We start from the raw sequence: 14,750 nt of genomic DNA, 5'->3' as shown, positions 1-14,750 counted from the left end.
GCAGGAAAATCCCACATCAAAAAGATTTTATGAGGTCATTCATATGCAAGGGTACTGCAAAAAGTTCATGAAAAGATTCGTATTATCTTTCAATTCTATTTTTCCACAAACTTTTTGAAGTACCCTCATATAGGGAGTAAGTATTAACATGATTTTGGAAAGTTTGTTAAAATAAATCAGTTTAACAAAAAAAAAAAAATCTATAAGGTATATCAAAATCAAATACTACTGAACATTCTGTTTTCAACTGTATAATTTATAAACTTCATATCAGTGTTTCTCTAGCCTGCCTTAATACTGTTTTGTTTTGTTTTTTCCCTAGCTGGTATGGAGACCCGAACCCTTGGCCTTGGTGTTACGAAGCTGAGCTCTACCCACCTGAGCCAACAAGCCAGCCCTAACACTGTTTTTGACAGATGATGTTTGTTAACTGCTTTTCTATTTCCTGTTGTGAGGAAATTGTCACAATTCAGGTTTTAACAAACAGCATTTCTACTATCCTTTGCTAATTATGCTGTGCCCAGATTTTGCATAACACTTCACACTACATTTAATTTTTGACTTTAATTTTAAAGCAACTTATTTGTAAGAATGTGAATTGGTATACATTTCATCTTGACCCACCAGACCAAATCTGCTTATGTTGTTTCTAAACCAATTCTACACAAATACTTAAACAGAAATGCACATTGATGTGAATAAACTAAAAATAAGATATTTAAAAATATACTACCTCTTTCAGGTTTCAACAGGACTATAAATACATATACACAAATAAACCAAACAAAAACAACCTAGTGCATGGTGTGTAAAACCCATGTGCTCTACAATAAATATTTCTCTACAAATCTTTCCTAACACACTGAAAATTACTACCTTACATAATTATATTTTGAATGTATAGCACTTTGATGGATTTAGTTTAAAGCAAGTCTATTATGACAGAAAGAATAGTAAATATTCCACCACAGTGCCATTTTACACAAAATAAAGCATCAACATCAGAAACTAGAAAAATTAAAATGTCAAACAATAGTAACTTTCTCATGAATAAAGTTTATTTTAGAGAAATGAATACAGAATTTCAAATCTGTGATTATTCATATTTATTTTCTCTTTAATTGACAATCATGAAAAATCATTTTCCTGAAAATGTTGGTTCTAAGTGTGAGGTTGATTAATAAACAGAATTAATCTAAGAAGTACTTCTAACTACATCTAAGAAGCAGTTATCCCTACTCAGGTCACCACCGTCTTTCACCTGGATTACTTATATTGCTTTAGGCCACTTCCTACTCATTCTTCTCTCCAACTACCAGTGAGGTCTTTTAAAAAGTAACATATCCTCTGCTTTAAAATCCTTCAATAATTTCCTACTGAACTTTAGAACTAAATTCTAACTACCAGGCTTGTATGTTCTGACCTGTCCATTCCTCTCCATCTTCAACTCATGTTCTTTGCTCCTGAATCTACTTCACTGACACTAATCTTCTTTCAGGTCTTCTAGTATGTCAAAATTTTTACTGCCTCAAGGCTTTTACACATGCCCATTCCTCCACCTGTAACAATTTCCTACACTACTTACCTAGCTACTCTTACTCACTCTTCAAGTGAAAATCCCCCTGCTCCACCAATACCTCATTCCCAGGCCTTGGAAGCCAGCTTCATTTTTTATCTTCCCAGATATGAAAACGTATGTTTAAAAGGAAAAGAACTCAAACATGAACATCTTTTAGTGTATTTTTCTAGTATAAATTTTTACTTTTGAATTAAATCTAATAAAAAATAGTTTCAGATAGGTACATAGACAGAAGTAACAGAAGGACCTTGATAATGATTAAAATATAGTAAAAGCTATTGAAAATTTGACTAGAAAAGTAAATGTTACACAGAAAAGAAGTCATTACTATGTAAACCTTGAACATACCAACTAGCATTTACTAAGCATCAACTATGTACCAGGACCTGTGCTGTACAATGGAGGTGGTTCACATCAGTGCTAGTTTAAAAAGAGCATTTATGATTAAGAGGCAGTTGGTAAGAAAGATTTCTTCAACACTGTAATTATAAAATGGTTAATTTTAGTACATTAAAAAATAAAAATTATTTAAGAGTAGAAAAATTATTTTGTCATTGTACAAAGATGTTGAATTTTTAATAAGTTGGTTTAAAATCTTATACTTAGTCACATTTTAGGAAGAGGAAGAAATGCAGGTTTTTCTCTGCCCTTATGTTAATTGTAGTTAGCTGAAATGCCCATAGCTGTTTTCAGCAAGCCAATGGTTTCAAGTTTGTTCAAGTTAATGTTGGTTCAATAAGCAGAGAGGACCTCAACTGTCATTCTAATACTGTTTCAATTCATTGCACTAAAGCTTATTTTTTTTAAAAAGGCCACTTTTTTTTCCCCTTGCACTTGAAAGGAATTCAAAGTTCTACTAAATTCAAGACCTTGAGAGACTCCATGAAGTGCTATTCCTTGAGTTACTGCTTCTTCATACAGAATAGGAGTTTTATAAAGCTGAAGAAATTAATGTAACATGCACAACTGCTCAGGAACTCACACTGGCACTGGGAAATGCCGCCATGCTATTAGTTTAATCAATGTTTTCATCAAACGAATGGAGTGGAAGAAAAATGTCTAAAAGTCAAGGCTTACAGGATTTAGAGAAATAATGAATTCTCAATTTCAACATTAACTGAAGAAGACTTTAAACTTATTCCCACTCTCAAACTGTCTTTAATTCTGGTAGCCACATGTCAAAGACATAAATGGGTGCTGGATAAGGTCCAAAGAAACTAAAATAAAATGATTATGGAATCTGTTGATTGCTGTATGTAGTAAACTATAACAGAGGATTATGACTCTTCAGTATGGACAGGGTTAATGCAAAAGGCAGATTAAAAGAGTGTATGGTGTTGTGAACTGTTATTATGATAGGAATGTCCTACTTATTCACCAAATTTCAAAATTCTAGAATTTCAGAATTCTAGAACAAAGGCAATTAATTATCGGTTTAAATGTGAAATAATTTAGGACAGATAAAGTACTATTTTAAGCAGTGGATAGAAAATTTATCAATCCTGGGCCGACCCTGTGGCTCACTCGGGAGAATGCAGCGCTGGGAGCGCAGCGGCCCTGGGAGCGTCAAGGCTGCGGGTTCAGATCCTATATAGGGATGGCCGGTGCGCTCACTGGCTGAGCGCGGTGCGAACGACACCAAGCCAAGGGTTACGATCCCCTTACCGGTCACAAAAAAAAAAAAGAAAAGAAAAGAAAATTTATCAATCCTATCATTAAAAGTAACATAAAGCTAAAATTATAATAGTTTGAAGAAGGATCTGGGTGATTTCTATGGATTTATGGACTTAAAATCATCTTACAAGTATTTTGGATAGGGAGAAAGAACTGCTAACTTCATTAAGGTTGTTATTACAGAGGATAGTCATGAATTCTCATAATACATCCTTTGAGGTGGTTGCAAAAAAATATAGGTTTGAGCCCAAATACTGGAATTCTTTTGCTCCTATTAAAATTTGCTACTGATAAAATAGATTTTGATTTAAAAAGAAAGGAAAGAAGAAAGAAAAAACAAAAAGCCAGCTTTCAAACACAAGTGATAGCCTATTGCTCAGAATTTCAAATCTGTCTCATGCCTTGAAAGTAGTAGCAATTCCACGGTTTCAAGAACTCAACAATTATGTTCCTATTAGAGGGGGAAGAAAGGGTTCACTGTATAGTAATCAGATGCTTAACAGTCTTGACTTATTTAAGCTGCCTTCCTGTTTTCCCCATTGACACAGGTAGCTATGAAGCTGACTCAGATTTCTCTTCAGGCCTGCCCTGGTTAACCTTCTTGTGCTCTCCTTTGTATACACAATTAAGTAGAATCTGAATGTCTTTACAAGTTTCTCTAACCATTCAATAAAAAGCTGAGCCATTTGTTCTACTCTTCATGAATCTGTCATCTTTCCAAAGTGGAAATTCAAAAATCCTATCATTTCTCTGCAGACCGTGAAATAATTTGATTAGTATAAACTTAGTTTCCATTTTTTTCACATGTTTCAAAAAAAACACTGTTTTTTACCCGAATATAAATATCCAGATTTTCTAGTTATTGCTTGGTTGACTTGCTATATTACTAGGAACACCAATCAGTTTCCTTGAGAAAAATAGATATTTAAAAATCTATTTTAAGTTTTGAAAATAGTTCTGCTATTCTCACAATATGACCATTTTTAGACAGCAAAGGTGCTGAGGTTAAACCATATTGCACAACAACATATAATCAATTACTTCAAAAAACCACTTGTTGAGCTTCCTACAAAGAACTACTTATTTTGTTGATCTCTGCGTGAAAAGGGCAGGTGTTAGGAATGGGGGAAAAGACCAAATCTCACCTGAGGTTACAGCAATTTACTGAAAATATGATAAATTTCACAGGAACCAGGCAGGGTAATGACAGTGAGATATAAAATTGACTGCATGATTAAACCTCAAATGCCTGCTGATGCAGCAGTTCATTACTAAGTATTTATATGTCCTCATCTGTGCTTTGTCAAGTTAAATATTTGATTTAACAAACTATGCTAATTTCCTACTTTAAAATGCATTAATCTAAACTTCGTGAGATATACTTATATAACAATTAAGCAATATCTGACATACTTTATTTTAAAAGTTTATATATTGTTCAGATGTTGTGCCTGAATAAAGACACTGAGAACTGAAAATAAATTCTCAGACCCTTTTACCTGAAATTTCTGCCTGTTCTTTCAGGAATCCAAACAACAGGATTTCATTCCTTATATCCAGTCTCCTTTTTGTTTCCTCTTCCCATTTTCAGTCTCACCCGGAAACTTAGAATATCCACCCTACAGCCAGTGGCTTAACCATCTCTAGCTATCATCTAAATACCAAATGCAGCCATGTAAAGGCATCTGCACATGGCAGCTGTAAAAGAAACACCAGCATTTTACTGATGAGGGTGAAGACAGTGCCATTTTGGAGCATCAGCACCATGCCAGAGAGGATGACAGCTGGGGATTCTGTCCTACAGAAAGGAAGGAAGCTGGAGAAAAACAATGAAATGCCTACATGTGACGTTGCTAGGTAGTCACAGCCCTGAAAGCATCACAGAAAAAAGGGTAAACTAGTGGTAAAGCTAACGCAAGAAAATTTTCCTGATGCACAGCATTTGGTTACAAGGAAAAATGAAGTTCATTTACATTCACTGCTTAATGGAAGAGCTTTTTTACAACCATATTATTTTGCAATACTTTAATATTGATGCAACAGCCCAGTGTCAATTGACCTTGAACAATAAGCAGATCCTGCTTGAACTAGTGGTTAGTGTCAAATACCACAGGCGAGGTATCCAACTCAAATAGAGATGATTTAAATTTTATGACTTAATGAATATAGCAGTAATTTATTTTTTGGCACTATGGGCATGGGAAGAACAAGCCTGTTTTCTTTGTTTCGTTTTCAGGTTCAGCAAGTCAGGTCCCATACAGAAAAAAAAAAAATTTTTTTTTTCTGACCCGTAAGGGGATCGCAACCCTCAGCACAGTGTTGTCTGCACCATGCTCAGCCAGCAAGCGAACCGGCCATCCCTATATAGGATCCGAACCCGAGGCCTTGGCGCTGCCAGCGCCACACTCTCCCGAGTGAGCCACGGGGCCGGCCCGAGAAAAAATTTTATAAAGTACACTAAATTCTACCAATGCCTACACTAGTCCTTGGTCATATTAAACATCCTTAAGAGACTGGATTAAGTCTTTCAATAACTAACCACTGTTTAACATTCTATAGACCTTTTTATCAATTCAAAATAATTATAGACCTGTATGTATCAAAATGATAATTTTTCTATTAGCTTTAGAATCCACTTTCTCAACTGGTAACATGAAGAACTGGGTTATGTTGTTGCTTTGTTTCAAGGTGACTAGTAAGAGAAATTTTTTAGTAACACTGAATTTTCACCTCATAATAATGGCTAATATTTAGTGACTTAGCCTATGCAAGTGCAGGGCTAACTTTGACATGTATTACCAAATCTAATCTTTCCAACAATCTGATAAATTAGGAATTATATTATTATTCCATTTCACAGATGGGGAATCGGAAACATAAAGATAGTAAATGACTTGCCCAAGGCCCCAGAGCTAATTACTGCCATGGGAATCAGACTTGAACTCTGGGGTCTAATGAGCTCCAAAGGCCAAGCCCCTGGCCAGTAGGGTGGGTGGCTCTAAATGGACTCTCCCAACATAGTTCATCACAGATAACTTGCAGGAAATGATTTGGTACAATTAGCCAAGAGGATTACTCAGGCAAGCCCCCTATTAAGCAGGCTGCACCATTCAGTGTAGAAAGCCTAGGTTAAACTCCAAGATGGGTTCTGTAAATCAAATCTATAGATGTTCATTAGGAGCATGCAAAAAAAGATAACAGGCAAAGCCAGGGAAACATACTTCACTTCAAGAAAAAGAAAATATTCAGGGTTACCTGAAAAGGAGCAAAGGTACCAACCTTATGGTGTTTTTACATTTTATCTCAAAATTTAACTACTGTTAGTTATGCTAGTCGCCCACATTCCAAACTCTTTCTTATGAGTATGCCCAACTTCGAGGAGACAAATTTAGCAAAAACTAATGGGAGAATAAAACAAAAACAACCATTTCCTGACAGATGAAAATATAAGGGTAAATAAAACTTTATAAATCCCAATGTACACATTAAATACAACCACTGCTGTATCACCAGAAAAATATATAAAACTGTTGTAAGTGAAATGAATCAAATAATGCTGTTAATCCTACTGATTTAGTTCTTTACCCATACTGTGGTGGTAGTTAGTTTTCTCCAGGCATAACATGACTAAACATTATTGTTCTGGAAATTAAACAATGCACAAAACAAAACAAAATCGTAATTTAAGAACTGGTGGTAGACTTGGGCAGAAAGCTCGGCTTTCTGACAGAGGAGAAAGAGCTGTTGACTGTGCCCATCCCTGGGCTGAGTATTTTCCATAAGTTATCAGATCTAAACATCACAGCAGCCCTACTGAGACTATGTCATCATCCTTGTTTCACAGCAGAGGAAACTGAAGCCCAGAGAGGTTAATTATCTCACCAAAGTCCCAGCTGACAAGTTGCAGAGCTGAGACTCAGAGATCCAGATGTCTGACTAGTAGATAATGGGTTTGCTCCCAAAATTAATATGTAAAACGTATGTAATTTTGTAAGCTTAACTCCTTTCTCCAAAAGACAACAGGATTCTCAAAATGTAGCTTTAAAGATCTTGGTGCACAGGGGAGTGGCCGAAGCCAAGGAGGAGAAACCTCTCATGGAGCGAGGCAGCTAGGGCGGGTGGAGAAGCAGCAGGGTCTTAGAGGAAACCAAAGTCCCAGTGACCTCTGACTACCAGGCTTGTTTTCAGATTATTTTCTACCACTAGAGAATGGAAAGTGGCCAGCTCTGCGGACAGCCATGGAAGTCAGGCGCCAGATGTCATGGATGTACTGGTAAAAGATGACACGTGTCTTCTGAATTGTGGAAAAGCTCAGAGGAGAGGTACAGTGATTCCCATCTCAACACACTGACAACGAGCTTGTTGCTTTATATTTTGCCCTGTTCTTGTATTGAAGACATTTAAGAAATGACTTTAGGATTCAAAGAGAGAGTTTTTTCTTAAAGAAAAGAATAATATATATATATATTTTTTGTGACCGGCCGCTCCACGCTCAGCCAGTGAGCGCACCCGGCCATCCCTATATAGGATCCGAACCCACGGCGGGATTGCTGCTGCGCTCCCAGCGCCGCACTCTCCCGAGTGCGCCGCGGGGTCGGCCAGAAAAGAATAATATTTTTGGAAGAAACATTTATGGGAACTCAATAAGATAAAGAAAAACATATTCTGTGAGAAAAAAACCCAGTAAATAAGGGCTATCATGCACACCAGTAGGCCTGTATTCATAGAGATAATATGTAGAGGACACTGGAATAAAATGAATAAAAACAAATGGATCTTTGAAAGTACTAAGTGAACATGTAAGACTGGCCTGAAAGCACGAATCTTACTTGTTGGGAAGGCTCATCTCGCAAAGACCAGGAGACAGAGATCGCTGCAATCAAGCAAGAGGTTTTTTATTTCCAGCATGCTGGGGTCGCTCTGTCTTCAGGACAGAAACGGCCCCGAGCTCTTAACTCAAGCATCTTTTATACAGTTTGGTAGGCAGACTTTGGTAACAGGATGGGTTGTACACCATTTATTGGCCACTTTAAGCAATTTTTAAAACCACTGGGCTTTTAGCTTTTGGCAGGCAAAGGAAGGACTGAGGTATTGACCAACGGTCTACTCCTCCCTTCCCCCTTCTTTCCTCCCTTGGTGTCCAAAGATAAGGAACTGGTCATGCTGTTCCTGGAATCAGGTGAGCAAACTCCCTTCCTGGAACTGGGTTTACTTTGGGCGGTTTGGGAAGTCCCACCTGCAGGGGCTTGTAAAACCTTGCACAAGCTAATTACAGAAGCAGAAAAGCTAGTCAGTTAATATTCAAGGGTGGGGGAAGGGGTTCAGGTCCACAAACAGATGCAATCTCAATAAGTAGAACTCCCCTCTAAGCACAAAGGTAGAAACTCAGTAGGTGAAGAGGCATTTAAATCCACCTTCATCAAATTGGGAGGTGGAAAATTGAGCTATGACCTGAAGATCCATGGTCTAGAACAAGAGTTGGAACTTGTGAAAAAGAAATGTAGCAATTTCAAAAGAGAGCTGCAAAGATCCAAAGAGATTAGTCTCAGGAAGAGAATCTGACCAGCAGACATCTCCAAAGATGAAGTCATAATATGCAACATTCATACTGGGAAATGAAGAGATAAAGGACTTAATGGCAGCCTAAACTACTACGAAAACTGAAAATCTCAACTGCAACAAGGAAAGCAGTTCTGTTTGTCTCAAGAGAATGTGTTGAAGACACTGGAAGAACAGCACAAAATTGCATTTGGTGCATTTTACTACAACATTCAAAATACAACCCTCAACTATTTCAGAGTCGAAATTAACTGAGGAGGAACAATGTTCAAGGACCGGGATAGTCCTCCTGCGAATTTCATGTGCCTGTGTCTGGAGCGTAATTACCATCCACCTCACAGAAATTCGTTGGATATCCTTACTGCAAAACCCTCTTTCTACAGCGGCATTGGAGGACATGCTTGAAGAGCCTCTGGTGCACACCACTTTTGAATCTCATCCTGCAGTTGCCACCCTGGAGGTATACACCACCAATCTGACAGGAGCTATATCCTCCATGCAGCCCTGCTATCAAAAGTTCTGCCAACATCTTTCATGAGGCAAGGAACTGATGGGAAAGCCAAAGAATCCGAGAGGATCCTAAGATGGCGGTGGCTGCGGTGGTTGGTGCAGAGTAGCTGAGGTGGGAAAGGTGGCCACTGGGCCTTAGGCAGCTGGGAAACTTGTGGACCTTCCTCTTGCCATCTCGTAAGGGAGGAACACTGTTGGTGGCCGGTCGTGGGGGCTGACCACCACTTTGCCCTTGGCAGGAGAGGCTGCGTCATTTACAGGCAACAGCTTTGAAGTATGGAGCAGGAAAAGAACTGTTTCTTAGCTGCAAAAGCAAGTCTCTAAACAGGGAACATGGCACCGGGCTGCTGTTGATGCAGCCAGGATCCCGGAGGCCGGGGCTGCGCTGAAGGCGGCCAGCTGCCCTATTCAGTATTTGAGGTTTCAGGCCAGCATAAAAGAAGATTCCTGGGAGCGCCCGAGCCATGCTGCGGGACTGACTGTGCAGCCCAAGGTGGTGGCGGCCGAGAACGGGGACGATGACAAAGGAGAGGCAGAGAAGGAGCCGCCTGACCCGGCACAACCCTGTGAGTGACGCCCAGCCTGGCCCTGCTTGGGGGGCATATGCCCACCTGGCTTCTGCCTGCCCCACCGGGCCACTCACCGCCCCTGGGGCTGCCTCCATTTTCTCAGGTGATGGCAGCTCCGGCCCAATTTGGCCAAGCCTGTCCTCCTCACCTGGCTCAGCTCCTCACTGAGCCTTCCCAATTGCTTGCTCCGGCGTGGGACTTCCTGGGGCCTGCAGGCCAGCCTCCCCTCCCACTCACTCCGCAGTTCTCTGGCGGGACTGGTGGCGTGGGGCGTCCCCGGCCAGCATCAGGAGGGCAAGGAAGTAGGGGCTGGGCCGACTGTCACTCCACCACACCCTGGGCTCCGGCCCCCGGTAAACTTCCTGTTACTGGGAGGCAGATACCATCTCTGCGGCCACCAGTTCAGAAAAACGCCTAACCGATTTCTGGTTAGGAATAGAGTGGTTAGAGAGTTCTCAAGTTCGCTTGAACCTGCCGGACAGCTGACTGCGGGCGGGCACCGGACTCGGTCCGCGCCAGGGGGATTCAAAGGTGAACCGTGTGCTGTGGGCTCCTCCCTCGAGGAGCTCACGCTCTGGTGTGGGAGATAAACCAAGTACACAAATAACCGCAATACCAGGAGGAAAGTGATAAGTCCCGAGAAAGATCTACACAGTGCTACATAGGCACCCAGAGCGACTGGTCGTCTGCACTGAGCAGAAACCTGGTAGACTTCCTGGGCAAGGTGGTGCCGAACAGGGTCTTCAAGGCCCAGCTGATAGACGAGGGTTGCAGAAGACACATCCCAGCCCAACCCAGTGCGCACAGAGTGGGGAGACGTCCGGCTAGGGAGGCAGACTCGACAGAAACCACACACCCTGTGGGGTCGCCACTGCATGTTCCAACAGCCCGGGCCAGACCGTATGGAACAGGGAGAAGTCCTGCACGGGAAGGAGAAGCTCAGCAGAGACCACACACCCTGCGGTACCACCCCGTGATCCAGCAGCCCAGCAGAGTCCAAGCTGACCAGAGAGGTGGCTCCCCGGAGAGGACCAAGACCCGAGGCAACCACACACACAAGGCACTAGAGGCCAACTGAGCAGTCACGGAGGTAGCCATACCAAATTGGCAACCACAGCAACATCTTAGGCAGTCAATAGTTTCAAACCGGTGGACTGTGAAACCCCCTGTCACAATGAATAAACGTCAAAAAAAAGATACGAGAAATACAAAAAATCAAGAAAGTACACCACCAAAAGTTAATAAATCTCAAACTCTAGATCCTATAGAACAAGAAGCCCTTGAAATGACTGACAAGGAATTTCAAGTGATAATTCTAAGGAAACTGAATGAGATACAAGATAACTCAGCTAGACATCATGATGAAATGAGGAAAAGTATACAAGACCTGAAAGAGGATATGTACAAGGAAATCAATGTCCTGAAAAAAAATGTAGCAGAACTTGCTGAACTGAAGAAGATATTCAGCGGAATAAAAAACACAACGGAGAGTTTAACCAGCAGGCTTGTCGAAGTTGAAGAGAGAACCTCTGAACTTGAAGATGGGCTGTTTGAAATAACACAAGCAGACAAAAAGAAAGAAAAAAGAATCAAAGACATTGAAGAAAATCTGAGAGAGATATCAGACAACCATAAGCGATCAAATATCCGAGTCATGGGTATTCCAGAAGTGGGGGGAAAAGGAGATAGCATTGAAAACATATTCAACAAAATAGTGGCAGAAAACTTCCCAGGTATAGGAAAAATCACAGATCGTCAGATCCAGGAAGCTCAACGATCTCCAAACGTATTCAACCCAAAAAGGCCTTCTCCAAGACATATTATAGTCAAACTGGCAAAACTCAGAGACAAAGAGAGAATCTTAAAAGCTGCAAGAGAGAAGCGTCAAACCACCTATAAGGGAGCCCCAATCAGGCTAAAATCAGACTTTTCATCACAAACCCTAAAAGCTAGAAAGGAATGGGATGATATATTCAAAATACTAAAAGACAAAGATTGCCAGCCAAGAATACTCTACCCTGCAAGGCTATCCTTCCGAAATGAAGGGCAAATAGTATATTTCTCAGACAAACAAAAACTGCGGGAGTTCACTACCACATGACCACCCTTACAAGAAATCCTCAAGGGAGTATTGGCTTGGTTCCTGAAAAATAACTACCACTGCCATAAAAACCCAAGAAAAATCAAAACTCACTAGTATAATAAAAATGGTGTTCATGAAGAGAAAACAAACAAACAAAAACGCTATCTACAACCTAAGGAACCAACAAACACAGAAACCAAACAGTAAATCAGAAAGCAAGGAACAAAAGACACCTAAGACAAAAAAACAACCAATAAAATGCTAGGAATAAATCAACACCTTTCAATAACAACTCTTAATGTAAAAGGCTTAAATTCCCCAATCAAAAGGCACAGAATGGCTAACTGGATTAAAAAGGAGGACCCAATTATATGATGCCTACAAGAGACCCACCTCACCCATAAAGATTCACATAGACTAAGAGTGAAAGGATGGAAAAAGATTTACCATGCAAACAGAAAAGAAAAACAAGCTGGAGTAGCTATTCTTATATCTGACAAAATAGACTTTAAACTAAAAACCATAAAAAGAGACAATGAGGGACACTACTTAATGATAAAAGGACTGATCCATCAAGAAGACATAACAAACATAAAAATGTACGCACCCAATGTTGGAGCAGCCAGATTTATAAAACAAACTCTATTAGACCTAAAGAAGGAAATAGACACTAATACCATAATAGCAAGGGACCTGAACACCCCACTGTCAATATTAGACAGATCATCTAGGCAAAGAATCAGTAGAGAAACTCAAGATCTAAACAAGACGCTAGACCAATTGGAATTGGCAGATATCTACAGAACATTCCATCTAACAACCTCAGAATATTCATTCTTCTCATCAGCACATGGATCATTCTCCAGGATACATCACATATTAGGTCACAAATCAAGTCTCAATAAATTCAAAAAAATTGGAATTATCCCATGTATTTTCTCAGAACACAATGGATTAAAACCAGAAATTAATAACAAACGAAACTCTGGAAACTATACAAACACATGGAAATTAAACCGCATTCTACTTAATGACATATGGGTCCAAGAAGAAATCAAGCAGGAAATCAAAAAATTTCTTGATATTAATGAAAATAATGATACATCATACCAAAACCTGTGGGATACTGCAAAAGCAGTATTAAGGGGGAAATTTATTGCATTGAATGCTCACCTCAGAAGAATGGAAAGATGGCAAGTGAACAACCTAACACTTCACCTTAAAGAACTAGAAAAACAAGAACAATCCAAACCTAAAGTTCGCAGATGGAAAGAAATCATTAAGATCAGAGCTGAACTGAATGAAATTGAAACCCAAAAAACAATACAACAGATCAATGAATCAAACAGTTGGTTTCTTGAAAAGATAAATAAAATTGACAAACCATTAGCATGGCTAACAAAAAAAAAGAAGAGAGAAGACTCAAATAACCAAAATTAGAAATGAAAAAGGCGATATTACAACTGATTCATCTGAAATACAAGGAATCATTCGAGACTACTATAAACAACTATACGCCAACAAATTTGAAAATCTGGAGGAAATGGATAAATTTCTGGACACACACAAGCTCCCAAAACTGAACCGTGAAGACGTAGAAAATTTGAACAGACCAATAACAATAAAGGAGATTGAAGCTGTTATCAGAAGGCTCCCAACAAAGAAAAGCCCAGGACCAGATGGATTCACAGCAGAATTTTACCAAACATTCAAAGAGGAATTGACACCGATTCTTTACAAACTATTCCAAAAGACTGAAAAAGACGCAAATCTCCCAAACTCATTCTATGAAGCAAACATCATCCTGATACCAAAACCAGGTAAAGATATAACCAGAAAAGAAAACTACAGGCTGATATCCTTGATGAATATAGATGCAAAAATCCTCACTAAAATACTAGCAAACAGAATACAGCAACACATACGTAAAATTATTCACCATGATCAAGTGGGATTCATCCCAGGGATGCAAGGTTGGTTCAACATACGCAAATCAATAAATGTGATACACCATATTAATAAACTCAAACACAAGGACCATATGATCATCTCTATAGATGCTGAAAAAGCATTTGATAAAGTTCAGCACTCATTCATGACAAAGACCCTCTATAAGTTAGGTATAGAGGGAAAGTATCTCAACATAATTAAAGCCATATATGCCAAACCCACTGCCAATATCATCCTGAATGGGGAAAAGCTGAAAGCTTTTCCTTTAAGAACAGGAACTAGACAAGGATGCCCACTCTCACCACTCCTATTCAACATAGTCTTGGAAGTACTAGCCAGAGCAATCAGAGAAGAGAAGGACATAAAGGGCATCCAGTTTGGAAAAGATGAAGTCAAACTGTCCCTGTTTGCAAATGACATGATCCTATATATCGAACAGCCTAAAACCTCTACAAAAAAACTCTCGGAATTGATAAGTGATTTCAGCACAGTAGCAGGATACAAAATCAACACACAAAAATCAGTAGCATTTCTTTTCTGCAACAGTGAACATGCAGGACGAGAAATCAAGAAAGCCTGCCCATTTACAATAGCCACCAAAAAAATAAAATACTTAGGAATTGAGTTAACCAAGGAGGTGAAAAATCTCTATAATGAGAACTACAAACCACTGCTGAGAGAAATTAGAGAGGATACAAGAAGATGGAAAGATATCCCATGCTCTTGGATTGGAAGAATCAACATAGTGAAAATGTCCATACTCCCCAAAGTGATATACAAATTCAATGCAATCCCCATCAAAATTCCAAAGACATTTTTCTCAGAA

General features: G+C 39.6%; 1 protein-coding gene and 1 pseudogene across 4 annotated transcripts in view; one reads left to right on the top strand and one right to left on the bottom strand.

Moving 5' to 3' along the window:
* The window catches only part of UMAD1 (UBAP1-MVB12-associated (UMA) domain containing 1), a 266,139-nt gene that overhangs the window by 139,350 nt on the left and 112,039 nt on the right, over positions 1 to 14,750 (bottom strand). The gene's annotated exons all lie outside the window — the stretch shown is intronic.
* The window catches only part of LOC134380067 (5-azacytidine-induced protein 2-like), a 56,193-nt pseudogene that overhangs the window by 37,446 nt on the left and 3,997 nt on the right, over positions 1 to 14,750 (top strand).

Source organism: Cynocephalus volans, chromosome 6 (assembly GCF_027409185.1).
Source record: "Cynocephalus volans isolate mCynVol1 chromosome 6, mCynVol1.pri, whole genome shotgun sequence".
In the NCBI taxonomy this organism is placed as follows: domain Eukaryota; kingdom Metazoa; phylum Chordata; class Mammalia; order Dermoptera; family Cynocephalidae; genus Cynocephalus; species Cynocephalus volans.
This window is presented reverse-complemented; position numbering and strand designations above follow the sequence as displayed.